We start from the raw sequence: 17,480 nt of genomic DNA, 5'->3' as shown, positions 1-17,480 counted from the left end.
TACATGAGGCTTGGATGACACCAAGGCCGTATAAATAGTAGGTTACAATCACATTATAACATTTATTTTGTGCAGATGAATTAAGTAATAATCCCAAAGAACAGGGCATTACTGGCCAATAATGCCCTGGGTAGAAGAGTTGAAGGCCCGGGGCGAAGCCGAGAGACTCTATACCAGAGTAGAATTGCTGTAGGTTAAGCCGCTATTACATGGCAGACTGAAAATATAATACAGGGACAGCTCCATCACTTGTCTTTCAAAGGGTTTTAACTGGTCAGGGAGACAAGGACCACTTCCACTTCCAGATGGATGCTGACAAATGCCGACTTTTCTTTCCAATTACACTTGTGCTACAGCTTTTTTTACATTGCCTCTACTCTCTGGATCTTCATAGTCGGCTGTCGATGATATTTAACACTCGAGACTTAAGCAGTGTTAGAAAGTTCACAGTAGCAGCAGAACTAAATAATGTCTCATTCTTATCTGTGTTGCTGCTACAGTAGTAGCTAGCCAACACTGCATTATCCCTCTCTTTGTGAGTTTCTCTGATAAATCTGGTGATGTCACAAAATGAGCAGCCATTCTATGCTAAGTTTTGGACTCATTTTTTAAGAAGAACACACCAAATTTAAAAATCAGCACAACAGACGACACCCTATTGTAAAACACAGTAAACATATGTATTCCTATCTCTAGTGTGTGAATTAGAGCCTTCAGAGTCAGTGATATTTGGCGTCAATTAGGCAGCATGGGACAGTTGCTGGCTACCCCTAAGGATATACAAGAGGCACTACAGAGCTATTTAAACTTGAATAGATCACATGGACTGAGCTGTCAACACTAATGGATATGGGGTACAAATCCTAAGGAAGCTCTGGATTGTCAGGGCTAGGCCGGGGAAACCCACTGATAAGACCATTGAGAATTTCATAATCTGAAGTCCTATAATGAGAAAGTGATAGGTCAGCAACAGGGAACTCATCCTTCTGCACTCGCTCGAGCAAATACTATAGTCCCATTCGAATGGTTTGTTTCTATCGTAAGGTTTATATTTCCAAAGGAGGGGTGCCACAGCTCCCTCTAAAGCAACCTCTCTTATATTTTAGCAATAACACAACAATAACAACAGGATAGCACTGGCTAAGCCCTTTTATGTGTGGCCCTCTTCTGCACGGTTCCAGAAACTGACAGAATCATTCATCCTCTTCTTGGAGCCTCAAGGGTTAATAGGGATAACAAAGGGGATTAAAGTCTCACAACTGCACAACTGGGCAGAACCGGTACAAACAATTACACCATACTTGGTTAATATACCATGTGGTCAGCCATAAATCTGGTTGAGAATGACCTCTCAACCAACATTGATGGCATCACATGGCACATCAACCAATAGAATTGGTTGATGTACGTACCAGCTAATGTTTTTTATTTTTTTGGGTGCTATAATGTTACCTTAAAGAGGAAGAGTCACATTCCTTTATTGAAATCACATTCCTCCCCTATAAGGGGACATCAAAACACCCAAAAAATGGAAGGCATCAGATGGTACAGGATGGTTGATGTATCATGTGATGTCAACAATGTTGGTTTAGAGGTCATTCTCAAACAAATTGATGGTTGATCACATAGTATATACACCAATAGGATTGGTGGATTTACCATGTGACTGTCAACTGTGATGAAACAGGCCTTAAATAAGGCCTGGTACGTCTCATTTGATAGGAAGAAGAGCTACAAGCAACATCTGGGAGAAGAAAAGAAATAAGGGAAGTAGAAGTAAGAAGAAATAAGAAGAAATACTAACCAGACACTGCTCTTCCATTAACGGAGGATCCATTGCTTCAAGTCAAGTTGAGGATGCATCAACCTTTAACCAGATTGGAAGAAGGCCATCAGGCCTGGATCTATTTTCACTGCTTTTGTTTTTTGTTTATGTAGCCCTGTTTCCCCCCTTCTCTGGGAAATTCTGCTGCTACATGAGGTGTCATGGTGCATACCTGTTCGGAGCAGGAAATCTTGAGCTGCTGTGTTGTTATTGGGCAAACTGGACAGGCTTTTGGGTTCTTGTTATTGCAGTTCTTCTCATGGTACTCAGCGCCTGGGTGGGCCAGCTCATCCTCACAATGGGAGAGACTGACAGCCCATGCTCTCTCCTTTCTCTCCAGAGCAAGACTGACAAACTAACTTTTGGATACTCCTCTTCCTCAGGAAGCAGGGGCGGACCCATGGACTGCACCTATCCCAGATAGGCTACACACAGGCCATGAGTCCTCACCGCACTCCTGTCCATCAAAGAGGAGACTGCAGGGTGGTCAAGAGCCCACTGATCAACCTGTTACTGCCCTGAACTTACTAGGCCCTTACGTAACAGGGGGATTGACAGGTAGAATGGATTTACCATGTTACATTTATTTTTGTGCCATTGGCCAATCAATATTTTTATAATTTGTTGTGGTGTTTTTATTCTTCTTGGTCACCAGACATGGGTTGTTTGTGGGTTTGTTTTTTATGGTTGGGCATCGGCCCTTTATTGGATTTTGCAGCAGCTTCCTGTGACAATGAGGAGGAAATCCTTCATCCCTGCATGTGTAAGTAACACTTTTATTTATTTACAATGTTTAGGGGGCAATGTGCCTATCTAGGTCCCAGTTGAGGGCTTAGGTAGGCACAGTGCCAATCAATGGATTTAATGGCTTAGTATTTATTATGTTATTATATAATGTAATGTACATTTTGTTTTATGTTTATTTCTATGCCTTTCAATGGGAAAAAGTTCTATTAAGCATATTTGTCTAATAGGACTATTGCCTATTACTATGGAGGAGGACGGGCCTTGTTGAGGGTAGGGGGGTGGGTGATGGGGTATTTACCCTGGGGTGGATGTTTTGGCCTCCAAGGAGGGAGGGGGTTGGCAGGATGGGTTAATCCCTTCATTACCTTAGCGTTTAGTCACTAAGGTAATGAAGTGAGTTATTAATGGTTTTTAATATAGTTAATATATATTATTTGTATTACAGGTTACCATTTATTGCCAACTATCTGAGAGACCCGGCGTTGCCCGGGATGTAATTTTGGGGGGGCGGACGACAGGGTTGGGCTTCCCCCGGGTGACTGGGTGACTGACTGAATGGGTGAGTGACTGGGTGACTGACTGAATGGGTGGGTGACTGAATGGGTGGGTGACTGGGTGACTGACTGAATGGGTGGGTGACTGAATGGGTGGGTGACTGGGTGACTGACTGAATGGGTGGGTGACTGGGTGACTGACTGAATGGGTGGGTGACTGGGTGGGTGACAGAGTGGATGGGTGACTGAGGGGGTTGGTTGGGGGGATGACTGAGTGAGTGGGTGGGTGACTGAGTGAGTGGGTGGGTGACTGAGTGGGTGGGTGACTGAGTGAGTGGGTGGGTGACTGAGTGAGTGGGTGGGTGACTGAGTGAGTGGGTGACTGAGTGAGTGGGTGACTGGGTGAAAGTGGGTGACTGGGTGAAAGTGACTGGGTGACTGGGTGGGTGTGTGGGTGGGTGTGTGGGTGACTGGGTGGGTGGGTGTGTGGGTGACTGGGTGGGTGGGTGACTGAGTGAGTGGGTGGGTGGGTGACTGAGTGAGTGGGTGGGTGACTGGGTGGGTGGGTGACTGAGTGGGTGGGTGACTGAGTGGGTGGGTGAGTGAGTGGGTGACTGGGTGAAAGTGGGTGACTGGGTGAAAGTGACTGGGTGGGTGTGTGGGTGACTGGGTGTGTGTGTGGGAGACGGTGGGTGACTTACCTTGACCCCGTGGCATCTGGCTGGAGCAGGAGATGAGTTCGGGAAGCTGGCGGGGGGGGGGCAAGAGTGGCAAGAGGCCCGCGCCGCGCTTACCCTCCATCTGGGAGCCGGAGCACGTGAGGAGGAGGCCCGCACCGTGCTTCTCCTCCGTCCGGGAGCCGGCGCACGTGAGGGGGAGTGCAGGAGGCCCAGGCCGCGCCGCGCTTCCCCTCCGATACTCGTTGTGAGCGAGGGGGGAGGAGCCTGGAGTTTGCTGCTGAGCAGGAGGGCCTCGCTTCCCCTCTCCGGGAGCCGGCGCACGTGAGGGGGAGTGATGGAGGCCTGGGCCGCGCCGCGCTTCACCTCCGTTCCTCGTTGTGAGCGAGGGGGGAGGAGCCTGGAGTTTGCTGCTGAGCAGGAGGGCCGCGCTTCCCCTCTCTGGGAGCGGCGCACGGTGAGGGTGATGGTGCGGCTGGGGATGTTGCGGAGCGTGGGGATTTGGGTGAGGTGGGGAGGGGGGAGAGAGTGAGGGGCACCGGGAGAGGAGGGGCACCGGGAGAGAAGGGGGGAGGGGTGGAAGGTGAGCTGCGGTCCAACTGATGGGGAGAGTGAGGCCAAGCAACAGAGTGTGTGTGTGTGTGTGTGTGTGTGTGTGTGTGTGTGTGTGTGTGTGTGTGTGTGTGTGTGTGTGTGTGTGTGTGTGTGTGTGTGTGTGTGTCGTCACTCCGCCTCAGGCCAATGAGAGGTGTGGGGGCGGGCGGCCCAAGGGACCAATATCCCCTAGGGACACAGGAAGATGCAGACAGGCATACAGTGCTTTCACAAATATATAATAAGATGTAGCTGTCTAGGCTCCATATTGAGCTGCCTAGCAATCCACAGTGACAATCAATGGTTTTATGTTTAAAATGTACTTTGAAGGTTCTGTTTTTTTTTTTTTTTTTTTAAATATATATGTTTTTGATTAATGCACATAACAACTATTAGCCATATTTGGCAAATATAGATCTTGGGCATTAGTCTAGTGGGGGATAGGTTTGTTGAGGGGTAGGGTATAGTTTCCCCGTGGGAGGGGGATTAGGCCTCCCAGGTCGGGGGGTTGGCGATATGGGTTAACCCCTTAATTACCTTAGTGGTTAGGAAATCATTGCATGGCACAAGGGTTGATATTTACTGTAATGTGTTAAATGTTATATTTTATAATCTTTTTCAGGTTGGTTTAACTTATCTTGCTATGCAGTATATTGGCCATCATATACATAGTAAAGACAGGACTAATGCCAGCCTGGACTAAGTAATACATTATTTGCGGTATTTCTGCCATTCATCCCGTTCCAATAAATATCGCAACTTGTTGTGTGGCAGTTTTTACCTAAAAATGTGGTATTATGCCTCTTTTTTCTTGGATATGATGCTTTTAATGGATCCGTTAAAAAGTGCTTAATTTTTTTGCAGTGCAGCTTTGATGTATTGCACAATAAAAATAAGGCACTTTTTTTGATGTTAATACCACATTTTTAGGTTCCCGCAGCTTGATGTATCTGGCCTGAAGTGACTGCCTCTTTTTTAAACTATTCAGTTTATAAATGTTTACAGTCCATGCAATCCATCAGAAATATGATAACAAGTATTAAGATGAATTGTTGACCGACTCTTTTTATTGGATCACATATGGCAAAAGCTCTCCAGAACTTTTGTGCAGAAAACTGCAAAAAAATCTCATTCTTATTTTCATCTTCATGATACAAAACAAAGTGTCCAGCTAGAGAGCTGGAGGATGAAGGTGCACAGCTCCGGTGGAGGAAAAACAAGGGCTAAAACATAATGCTGGTTAAAAACTATTTATTGGCTCATCCAGGTTTTGCATGGCAGATGATTGTTGTAACCATTGTCATGCACATGCTTTTTTTTAATGATAACCCTTTTCTTGTATTGGGTTTACCCCCTACTTGCATATTGTGGTATGCAGATGTAGGCAGGTCCCCCTGCCTGTACTCACCGTGGCGGTCGGGATTGGAGCGGCCGGGTGCGGGTGGAGTGTGGGCGCGTGTGAGTGCCATGCGCGCGCCTTAGAATGCCGGTGCGGGCGCGTGCACCAGAATAGCGTGAGTCGCAGAGGCTCCGGAGACCCGCAAGGAGAGGGCGCTGCCATGTCTGCCCCCTCGCACATGCGCAGTGTAATTGCGCAGGGAGAGGGCCTCAGGGAAATCGCGCAGGGAAACCCCACCAATGAGGAGCAGGCTCTGAGCAGGGACTACAAGTCCCATGAGCTTAAGGACAACCCACCTGACGCCAGGGAACAAATAGGGTGGCAGGGAAAGAGGAAGCTGTCACAGAGCCCACGCTAGCAGTCGGCGCCAGGAGAGGCTAGGGGAAAGAGGTGAGGGTGCAGGGGTCAGTGACCCACTGCACTAGGCTAGCAGCCCCCTAGGCCCCAGTTAGCCCTGAGCCACCAGTAGTTTGTAGTGCTTCAGGGACAGGCCCCAGGTTAGGGACCCTGCCCCATTCAAATATTACAGTGCTAGTTGGGGACACAGCGGATGCTGCGCTTCCCATCCAGAGGCTTGGGATCAAGCCTACTCCGCAGAGAGAGTGGAACTGTACCAAGGGTGGAAGGCACTGACCAATCATCTCACCAGAGGAACCGGACGTCGCCAGGAAGGTCGTTGGATCCTTTGTGAAGATCCTTTGAATGCCCAGGTGCCGTCGCACTGGGCAGGTATTGTTACGCACGTGCACCACCTACAGAGTACTCACACAAAGTGGCAGCGCTGACCATGTGACAAGGGTTTTACTGTGGACACGGTGTGGGGGTACACGGTGGTGGGCAAGGGGTATACACTCAGACGTGGGAGTGATTGACACTTGGACTTTTAGAGTATAAGAAAATATATATGCATATCAGTAAAGGTAATTCTTGTTTATTCATACCAAGTGTGTGTCATTGGTTTCAGTCCTGAGAGGGACCCCTCCCGCCCTGTCGGGATCCCTCCCAGGTGGGGGCGTTGCACCACGAGATAGTTAAATATATGTACCTCAGGCTGCCTGAGCGGAGGCTTAGGCTCCTGAGAGCCATACAGGTAATATACAGTATCGTAGCGTCTGTATTCACAGGGAATACCCGTTACACATATGTGTTGCATTGTTAGTACTTTTAGTAGAATAGTTTTATCATGTTTCCTAGTTGGGCTGCAGTACTCCACCAGAGGGGCCGCTGTTCCGATTGCCTCAACATCACATCCTCCCGGTTGTTCTTTACAAGCGGGGAAGGTTGGTGCCCAGCATCGTACCTGCGGGTTGAGGTGGAGACTGGTTCAAATACCCTGTATTATACTCTTAGCCATTACTCTTTGACAAAGCATCTGTTGGCACGAAACACATTAGAGACCTTGCAATTTTCTGCCATGAAAAACCTGGATGGGCCAATAAATTGTTTTTAACCAGCATTATTGTTTTTCCTCCAACGGAGCTGTGCACCTTGATCCTCCAGCTGGACACTTCGTTTTGCATCATATCGTGGGAAGCACACTCAAGGAGTCTGGATTGTTGGGGTCTTGTGAGTAAATATAAATTTTAAGTGGATTCATGAACAGTGGCCATTTCTTTTACATGATAGTTTTTTATCTTTTCTCTAAAAGCGCAGTTCAAATGTCAGGCTGGGCTGTGGAAATGTGGACACTTTGGGACTTGTAGATCTTGCCTCTGTACCTTCCGTCTTTTGTCCTCACCATACTGATCACATTATGCTTTAACTGTGAGTAAACACATCCTCTGTCCAATTAAGACATCTTATATGGATAATTACCATACTCTGACCCTGTTGTATATTGTACTCAGGAAGAACTTTTCTATTACATGGACTTGATTTATATGCTCACATTGATATATACATACCCTGGAAAGGCTAAAGTAGGAAGCACTGCACTTTTGGGATTTGCTTCCTGTTTGAGTTTTGGCTAATCTTCATGATAGTAAATCAAAAAATCACGAAACTGAAAGTCCTGAATTAGTGCTGCACAGATGAAGTAGAATTGATGCACTGGAAATGTCAATGTGCTGATTCATATGGAGTGATAAGGGATACGGTCCGGGTGCAAAATGAGTACAAATTATTGTTATTCTGGTGGCAGTGTACTGTACCCTCTAAAGTCCAGTAAATAAATGAATGAACACAGTCCAGTAATAAATCCAGAAGAGAATGAGGGTTATGCAATATACACTGTGCTGGGGAGAGAGACAGGGAGGGAGATTGGTAGGAAGTCAGGACACAGTCCAGTGTGAAGTCAGGACAGCCCGAACCACTACCTCCTCCGTGATCACAATCACTGATATCCCCTGCTGAACCAGACAAAGAGCACTAAAGCTTCTTGGACATTTAAAATTGAATAGTATATGCTTGTGTAGCACAGCCACTTAGTACTCACTGCACCGATCTGAGGACCTACTGTACCCATCCCGGCTCCTTTGCATGCTGTCTCCGGAGAATTGATTGAAGATGTATGACCTGGATTACAGGAGAGAGGAGAGCACCACTCCAAACGCACAAAAACGGGGATCCAGACGGATATCATGATAAAACAGGTGAGTTTATTCTCAGGAAGGAATCACTAGCAACATCATAGTCTCACAAAGATAGTCCTCTTACGCGTTTCACGCTCTAGGGGCTTTATCTAGTCTTGACTCTTTGATAAAGTGCCTAGAACGTGAAACATGATCTTCATGATAGTCCACTGAGTGAGAGATTCACTAAACTCCATTGCAGGTTAACACACCTGATCCGTCGTTGACTTCCAATCAAGTCAATGGTAGTTAATACCGGATTGGGTGTGTGACCACGCAACGAAGCTTGGTGAATCTTCCCCCAATGGTATATAAACCTGTATAAAGTATTGATGTGATCTAATCATTGGTGATACATTTTACGAATGAAGAAGCATTATCATCTGCTTATTATTTTATAAAAAATAGGCTTTACCAGGAAATATGAACTGATATGACCATCTTGTATTCAAGTATGTCCTGTGTTATATTACAATACATTTGAAGTCTATGGAAAGTCTGGAACTTTGCCATTGATCTTTATTGCATCCCAAGATCATCCAAGGGAATAATCCCATCAGTGGAAATGTGCCCAAATGCATTCGGGTTTTTTCTTGAGCAAATAAGATGGGCTCATCCTCAGACATGTAGACGAACCAAAATAAATCAACCTTCAAGGACAATTGTCTTATTGGCAGACACGACCCATTGTTACCAAAGCATATTTTTTAATTCTGGTGGGGTTTGACCTGCAGTTTTCACTTCCAAAATAACTTGACTTCTCTAAAGTGGTAATTTCATTTTCATGATAGTACTAAACCGAAGCCACATGTGCTTTAATGTAAAGCAGGGCTGCAGTCACAAACCTTGCCAAAAAAACAGTAGAGAAACATGCTTAATCTACTAGTTTGCTTGAGGCACTCGAACATTTTGAATGCCTGGGCAGAAATATTGTTTTTTAAATAAAGCCAAATCTGACAGGGAAAAAAAAAATGCAATACATTTCTGCATTACCAAACGGGGAGCTTCTCTTAACTCAGAACTGGTGATGAAAAGGCGTAGCATCGATGCCTTGCTTGATATTTACTTAATCCACTTTATTTTAACTTTTTCAGTGCAGGACATTGCTGCAATGTATTCAACAGCAGCGATGAAATGCATCATCTCACAGCATCTTCAGATGTGAGCTGCGGCTCATTGGATTACAGATGCAGTTTGTCATTTTACATCTCTTTTAGATTTGGATGCGTGTATGTCTACCTATGAATCTAATCCAAGAATATTTTCTATTCCCAATTGCTGCTCCTTGTGACTATGAGTAATTCTCTTTTTCTCCCTTTAAGATTACTATTCTAAAACTTTCTACACTAATACATTAAGTGACGTCGCTATTACTTTGTGATACACTTTTTCAACTAGGATTAACTATGGTTTTACTTTTTATGAAGCATCAAAGGGGTATCTAAGTATATTTTTTAATACAGTCTTACTCTACCTGTTGCAGTTTATACATCTCTGTATTTCGTTTAAGGTCTGGTTGCTATGTAAATGTATTTTTAACACTGGATACTTTTTTCTTATGCTAGAAACTCACTAATTTGTTGCAACAGACCTGAATTTTGTCCCAGCCTAGAGAACAAAATGAAGTTTGCAGTGGATTTAACACAATGGACCACATACAAGTTGTACAAGAAGGAGCTGAGGATTCATAGATGACAAAAAAAGTATTTGGATTCCGTCTACACTTCAGGTGCTTTAAATGCAATTAGAGATCAAAATGTTAAAGAACTGTGAATCAATATTACAAGGTACATTTACGAAAATGCCACATCAATCACTAGATTACATCAAGATAAAGGTAAAATAAGGATTAACAAGGGTGTGAGGCAGGGCAACGCTGTCTCATTAATATTTTTTCACAGCAAGACTTAGCAGTCCTGGTGAACTTTAAAAAAAAATAGTTTTGAAGCCGGGGTCTCTGGAGTGAAACGGAATTAATTTTAGCTCCGGGGACCCCCTGCTTTGCGAGATACTTACCTCGGAAGGGAGTGCCAGGATCTCTGTGCAGTGTAAATGCACCGCGTCACATAGCCCAATAACAATCCGTAATTGATGACATTAATTGATCGCTATTGGCATTTAAAGCCACCATATTGATAGCCCCGACTCGTCCCATCTGGGCTGCTACCTGCAACCCCTTTCTGAGCTAAGTATCTCATAAAGTAGGAGTTCCCCGGAGCTGTAATTAACACGTTTCAGCTCCAAAGACCCCATACTTCAAATCTTTTTTTTTTTTTTGGTAAGGGTCGCCAGGATTGCTTCTTTAAAGAATTACAGTGAATACTTCGGTCACCTATGAGTTGCAGAAAACATTGTTATTTTTGCCACAAGTTTACAAGACCTTCAGCAACAAATCAAAGTGCATGCCGAAGCAAGTAAGAAGATGATACTCCATATAATATCAGCAAGTCCAAAGAGATGTTCAAAACATGTCAAGTCTGCAGTAAATAGAATAGAACTTGAAGAAGTCAAAGACTATGTCTACCTTGGCCAGCAAATATCAATGGATGGAAACCATTAGAATTAAATCAATAGGAGAATGAAAATGGGATACAGTGCATTACAGTGCAGGGGGGAGGGATAGGTTTCAGTCACAGATAACATTCCAGGACATAACATTCCAGGATGCACTATTTTTACATAAAACCCTTTCATGCTTTATTCAATGTTACACCGCCAGAAGAAGAGATCAGTGTATCTCGAATGCTCGCATAAATAAAAGCATTTCGTTAGCCACAGAACGGTATTGTCTATTCATTTATATATATATATATATATATATATATATATATATATATATATATATATATATATATATATATATCATTTGCATGTCATTTCCCAGAATCCCTTGCTGCAGTGGAAGCGCTGTATGCTGGGTGATAATGGGGAAAGGCAGGGTTGCAGACCTGCCTAAGACATGCAGATGAGCATACAGGTGAGCATACAGCGCCATTTGCAGAATATGATCTGTGTGTCTCTCTGCCCATTTCATTTTCAAACGTGGTTCCGCGGACACCTCACGAGGGTTTCACAACCAACGGAGGGGAGGAAAGCTGGGACAACTGTCCCAAATGTTCCAGGCCCTGCGGCTCGGTGGCGCTCCGACGGTGGCGCACGAGCCGTGGCATGGTGGCAGCAGCTCCTGAAGGTTCAATTCAATCACCTCTCTCCTGTGGTCGGCGCCGAAAGTCAGGTCCCACCAGAGGAGGGAGCTGCGGACCGGAGCAGCGCAACACGGGAGTAATGGTAGGTGTGTTTGTAAGTACGTGTGTGTGCAAGAGTGTGTGTGTGTGTGTGTGTAAGTAAGTGGGAAAGGGGAAGGAGTGTAGGAGTGGAAAAGAGAGGGGGGAGTGTAGGAGTGGAAGAGAGAGGGGGGAGTGTAGGAGTGGAAGAGAGAGGGGGGGTGTAGGAGTGGAAGAGAAAGGGTGGGTGTAGATGGGGAAGAGAGAGGGGGGAGTGTGAAAGGGGAAGAAAGTGGAAGATAGGGGTGTGTGACAGGGGAACAAAGGACAGGGATTAGTGATGGGGAAAATGTGACGGGGGAGAGGAGTGTGACAGGGGAAGAGAGGGAGGAAGTGTTAGAGGGGAAGAGAGGGGGAGAGTGTGAGATGGGAAGAGGGTGGAGGGTCAGAGGGGAAGACAGAGGGAGTGTGAGGGGGGTGTGAGATGGTAGTGTGAGAGAGGAGGAGGGGGGTAGTGTGAGAGGGGACAAGAAGGGGGAAGTATGAGAAGGGAAAAGAGGGGCCGGGGAGTGTCAAAGACTGAGCCACTGATTGAGCCACTGATTGAGCCACCTGTGCTGCAGCAGGATATCCTGAAAACCTGACCTGTTGGTGGCCATTGTTGACTGGAGTTGACAACCCCCGTATTAGAGAATCAGACATCTTCAGAATGTCATAGTGAATTGAAATCTACAAGTTATTCCCTCCTATGCCAAAAATGTTATATTTTTGTGATAAATGTCAGCCTGAGTTGTCCTTCCGCACATCCAGTGTAAGCTCACCACAACGTAAGTAAACCCCCACAAAATGTTTGTCCTGAAGGTTAAAACAAGTGATACAATCCTTAAGCTGTGCCTCCTTGATACGGACGGGAAAAGGCCTGTGAAAGTTAAATAATTGGTTTAACCTGATCCCCTGTGGCTAAGCTCTACCTTGTGAAAAGACTGTTGTAAGCTTATTGTAAACATAATTATCCTGAGTACGGTTTTCATTAATCTTAACCTAAACCACAGCCTGACATACATCAGACTATTTGTGTGTAACCAGCACCTGCCTATACTTGCACTTGCTGTAAGGGCCTCGTTTGTCTCGTCTGAGCGATTTCAAATGCTCTTTGGGAAATCTCTCTTGCTATTTAAATGTTTCAAACTAACGATTTCCTATGGGCATCGGTGTGGTATCCACCTCACCGCCACAGGGGCCAGCAGGTCAAAGGCGCGGGACCATACTGGAAAATTGAGGGTCAAAGTTGCATTTTTTTTAGCAATGTGGTTCTGTATATTTATTATTTAGTGCGCACTAGTTCTGAGGACAGCAGAAGACAAATATCACCAATGGGTGGCATTTGTCTATGGATGAAAACGACGCGCTTTTACATACTGTAGTGCCGACGAGTGTTCTAAAACAAATCTGGGGCAATCACCAACAAGACCCAGGTACATGCTGGGTACATGCTGCAACATTTCAGTGACATTTCTGCAGACAGGCTAATGGCCCATCGGATTAACAGCGGGGGTCCCTGGCAGTCCCATTCAAACTGAATGGGATTACCAGGGACCCCTACTATGTTAATCCGATGGGCCATTAGTCTCTGCAGAAATGTCACTGAAATGTTGCAGCATGTACCCAGCATGTACCCAGCATGTACCTGGGTCTTGTTGGTGATAGCCCCAGATTTTCCAAGGCAAGTTTTAGAATACTCATCAGCGCACCTATATACTTTATAGCACAAAGTGGCTTTGGTTAATGCCTCTATCGGATACATTTTTGTTTGACATTTTGTTCTGCACGCCTGTGAACTATGCCACATTAAAGAGGAAATGGGTGTTTGAATAGATGTTGTTTTCTCACAGGTTGCGGTCTGAACCTTTCTTGTATTCAATACCTCTTCCAGGAAAAACCCTAACTCCCAATTCTGAAAACAATGAGGGTCATCTACTGAGGTCTCCTGGCTGCAAAATTGGGGCAAGATCGGCGAAAAAGAAATGACATCAGAAACATCAAACGCAAACCTCTCAATGATTTCAATGGGATTGCTTTTCTTTGATGAATATGGTTGTTTTTTGCACTGGTTTTGCTCTATTTAGCAGCCGGGAGACGTTAGTAAATAGACCCCAATATGTCTGTAAGCAATCTCTGTATATTAACGAATGAGGGCTGAGAGAACATTTTCTTGATTAGGTGATAATAATACCACAGGGTAACTTGATCAATTGTATTGCTTTTTCATTATAGAAATATAATAGACATGGGGGGCTACCTACTCCTTTAAGTAGACATATTTATTAATGTATTATTATAATGCACCGATCAGGTATATCATATATACATACAGTACTGCGATTTAGTCTAAAAAGCAAATCTCTGTCTAATTCTGGTGCTCAGGGCACACGGACAAATGGCGACTTATCGTAGGTCACGATGAACACGATCAAGGATTCAGACCGCATTTCCCACTTGGAAGACCAAAATGTCTAATTGTTTTCTTTTTATTACTTACAGGTAGAAATAACCTCCAGCGTCCGTGGTATGAATAGGAAAGCCCTGGGAAAGTAGTCAATAGACACCCCACCTCAACATTTATTTTTTAATTTTTTTTACAGACGATCCTAACCAGGAGTGGCCAACTCCCGTCCTCAAAGGCCCCCAACAGGCCAGGTTTTAAGTATATCTCTGCTTCAGCATAGGTGGCTCAATCAGTGGCTTAGTCATTGACTGAGCCACTGATTCAGCCACCTGTGCTGAAGCAGGGATATCCTTGAAACCTGACATGTTGGTGGCCCTTGAGGACTGGAGTTGGCCACTCCTGGTCTAAACCCATATTCTACATGGTCTATATATCAACTAAGGCTCCAAAAAATGGTGTTTTAACCCCTTCAGAGACTAATTACCATCCCAATGTAACTGAGGCTATCAGAAGATACCAATTTCAATATTAGAATATCATTTGTGATATATTATGTACTGTAAAGAAAGAACTGTTGCAAATATACTGTATACTATGGCATTTCGTCTTGTTACTGGATTCATACATATTACAATATAATAATATCACTGAACTGGAATTCTTAAAGAGAAATATGATACATCTTCAGAGAGAGAAAATGGGTAAAAATATTACAGTAAATGTTTGGAGCAATGCATTTTCCCTACAGCTAAACCACTATAAAAAAAAGATCAGAAATACTTGTATTTTTAATAGGGCCATGTGTATGCGAGGTATGTGCTAGACACCAGTGCCATGGTATGTAGTTCAGAATTTAAATAAGCAGTAGAGAATTAAAATGTTGCCCTTAATAATAATATACTCCCTCTATAGATAAAAAGTAGGATGCACTGACAACTATAACAGAAAAATGTAACTATTGATACATTATTAAAACTAAGGGGGCTATTTAGCATTAGCACCTATATGGCAAAGCATGTTTTGCAGTAAATAGTCAAATGTACTTCGCTTCTATCAAATTTACAAATAGACTAGTACAGGCATACCCCGGTTTAAGGACACTCACTTTAAAGCTGCAGTTCAGTCTATATCCTGCATGTGTGTTTTTTTTAATAAATCAGTTCTGTAGTAAGAAATAATACTTTTAGCATTTTCTGTTTTTAAAAAAACAACTTTGAAAGACCAGTTTTCTTGTATTCTATTTTAACAAGCATTTGCTAAGGCGCTGCCCCTTCATGTCCTGTCACAAGCTCTGGCACACCCCTTTGTCAGCCCTGCCCTCCCTCTCTCTAAACGTGCACTAGCATCTGGTCACATGATCTTCCTCATACAGTAGTACATTCAATGAAGCTGGAGAAAAGGGATCAGCCTGCATGCATAGCAGCTCGGATAGGCGATTTCAAACTTATTACAGTGTTTATTCCATTCATTGCACGTGTATATAATGTAAAATTGTAATAATTCCATTTATAGCAAACGTGTATATGTGAATATTATTTAGATGTATATGTATGTTACTGAAATGTGGAGTGAGTGTGTAGGTAAATACACACAATACACTTCCACTGCATATATATATATATTATATATGTATGTATATGTGAAGTTATGTGAGTAAAAAAGTGACAAAAACCCTCCATAGCAAGGCAAATAGCAAATGGAAATATTACTGTATGCTCATTTGTATGTATATATATATTTATATACACACACACTTCAAATACGGATAGTGATTCACGTAAATGATATATATATTCACTTTCTGGGAGTATAAGAGTGACTGTCCTGTTGTTCCTTTTTTTGTATCCATCATTGAATGGTATGCACCCTCTCTTTACGTTTATTTTATACTAGCTGAGAGACCCGGCGTTGCCCGGGATGTAATGTTCCCGCTCCTCTCTCTCTCCTCACCCCTCCCCCTCTCTCTGTTTGTCCCCCATTCACATCAATCCAGTTCCCCCCCTCCCTCCTTTACAGCTTCATGCAGTGTGTGTGCGTCAGTCATTGTGTGTGCGTCAGTCAGTGTGTGTGCGCGCGCGTCAGTGAGTCTGACGCAGAAACACAAACACACACACAGACTGACTGACGCACACACACACACAGTCAGTGTGTGCGTGGGTGTGTGCCTCAGTCAGTCAGTGTGTGCGTGCGGGAGTCAGTCAGTCATTCAGTGTGTGTGTGTGCGTGCGTGGGTGTGTGTGTGTGCGCGTGTCAGTCTGTGTTTGTGTGTGCGCGTGGCTGTGAGGGGTTGTGTGCATGCGGCTGTGAGGGGTTGTGTGCGTGCGTCAGTACGTATGTGTATGTGTGTGTGTGTGCGTGCGTGCGTCAGTGTGTGTGCGTGCGTCAGTCTGGGTGTGTGCGTGCGTCAGTCAGGGCGTGCGCGTGTGGCTGTCAGGGTGTGGCTGTCAGGGTGTGTGTACGTGCGGCTGTCAGGGTTTGTGTGTGTGCGTCAGTCAGGGTGTGTGCGTGCGTCAGTCTGGGTGTGTGCGTGCGTCAGTCAGGGCGTGCGCGTGTGGCTGTCAGGGTGTGGCTGTCAGGGTGTGTGTACGTGCGGCTGTCAGGGTTTGTGTGTGTGCGTCAGTCAGGGTGTGTGCGTGCGTCAGTCAGGGTGTGTGCGTGCGTCAGTCAAAGGGCAGGCGTGGGGGGGGTGAAGGGCAGGGGTAGGGGTGGGTGAAGGGCAGGGTTAGGGGGGGTGAAGGGCAGGGGTAGTAGGGGGGGTGAAGGGCAGGGGTAGTAGGGGGGGTGAAGGGCAGGGGTAGGGGGGTGAGGGGGTGGGGTGAAAGTGAGGCACAAATTGTTGGCAGGAGTAAAATGTCCCTACACACACACACAACGGGAGTGAGAGGTGGTGGAGAGTGGGACTGGCAGCTTGGCCCCCCAGCGGCCGGGGAGTTGGCGGCCGGGGGGGTAAGGGAGCGGGCGGGGGGGGTAAGGGAGCGGGCGGGGGGGGGGTAAGGGAGCGGGCGGGGGGGTAAGGGAGCTTTGGCGGCTGGGGTAGGAGGGCCGCGCTTACCCCCTTTGTGAGTCCTGCCCCCACCACAGCCGTGCACGTACATGAGCACAAATGTATCAGTCATTGCCTGGTCACATGATCTTCCCCCAGAACTGACAGCAGCAGCAGCAGCAGAAAAGGAGAGTAGCTCAGAATTAATTAATTAAACCTTATTCCATTGCACGTGTGTAGTTAATGTTAAATATTAACAACTCATTTAAAATCAAATCTGTATATATAATACTGTAAACAATATGTATATTTAATTTTGTGTGTATGTGAATGTGTACAATTCAATTTGTTATTAAAATTAATAATGGCTTGTTCTTGTATAGCGCTGCTAGTTTTACATAGCACTTTACAGAGACATTTTGCAGGCACAGGACCTTGCGGAGCTTAGGTGTGTATGTATGTGTTTGTATGATATAGATATATATGCACACGCACGCATATACATGCGCACGCGCACACAT

The sequence above is a fragment of the Ascaphus truei genome, chromosome 4 (assembly GCF_040206685.1).
Source record: "Ascaphus truei isolate aAscTru1 chromosome 4, aAscTru1.hap1, whole genome shotgun sequence".
In the NCBI taxonomy this organism is placed as follows: domain Eukaryota; kingdom Metazoa; phylum Chordata; class Amphibia; order Anura; family Ascaphidae; genus Ascaphus; species Ascaphus truei.
The sequence above is the reverse complement of the archived record's forward strand: the minus strand, read 5'-3'. Positions refer to the sequence as shown.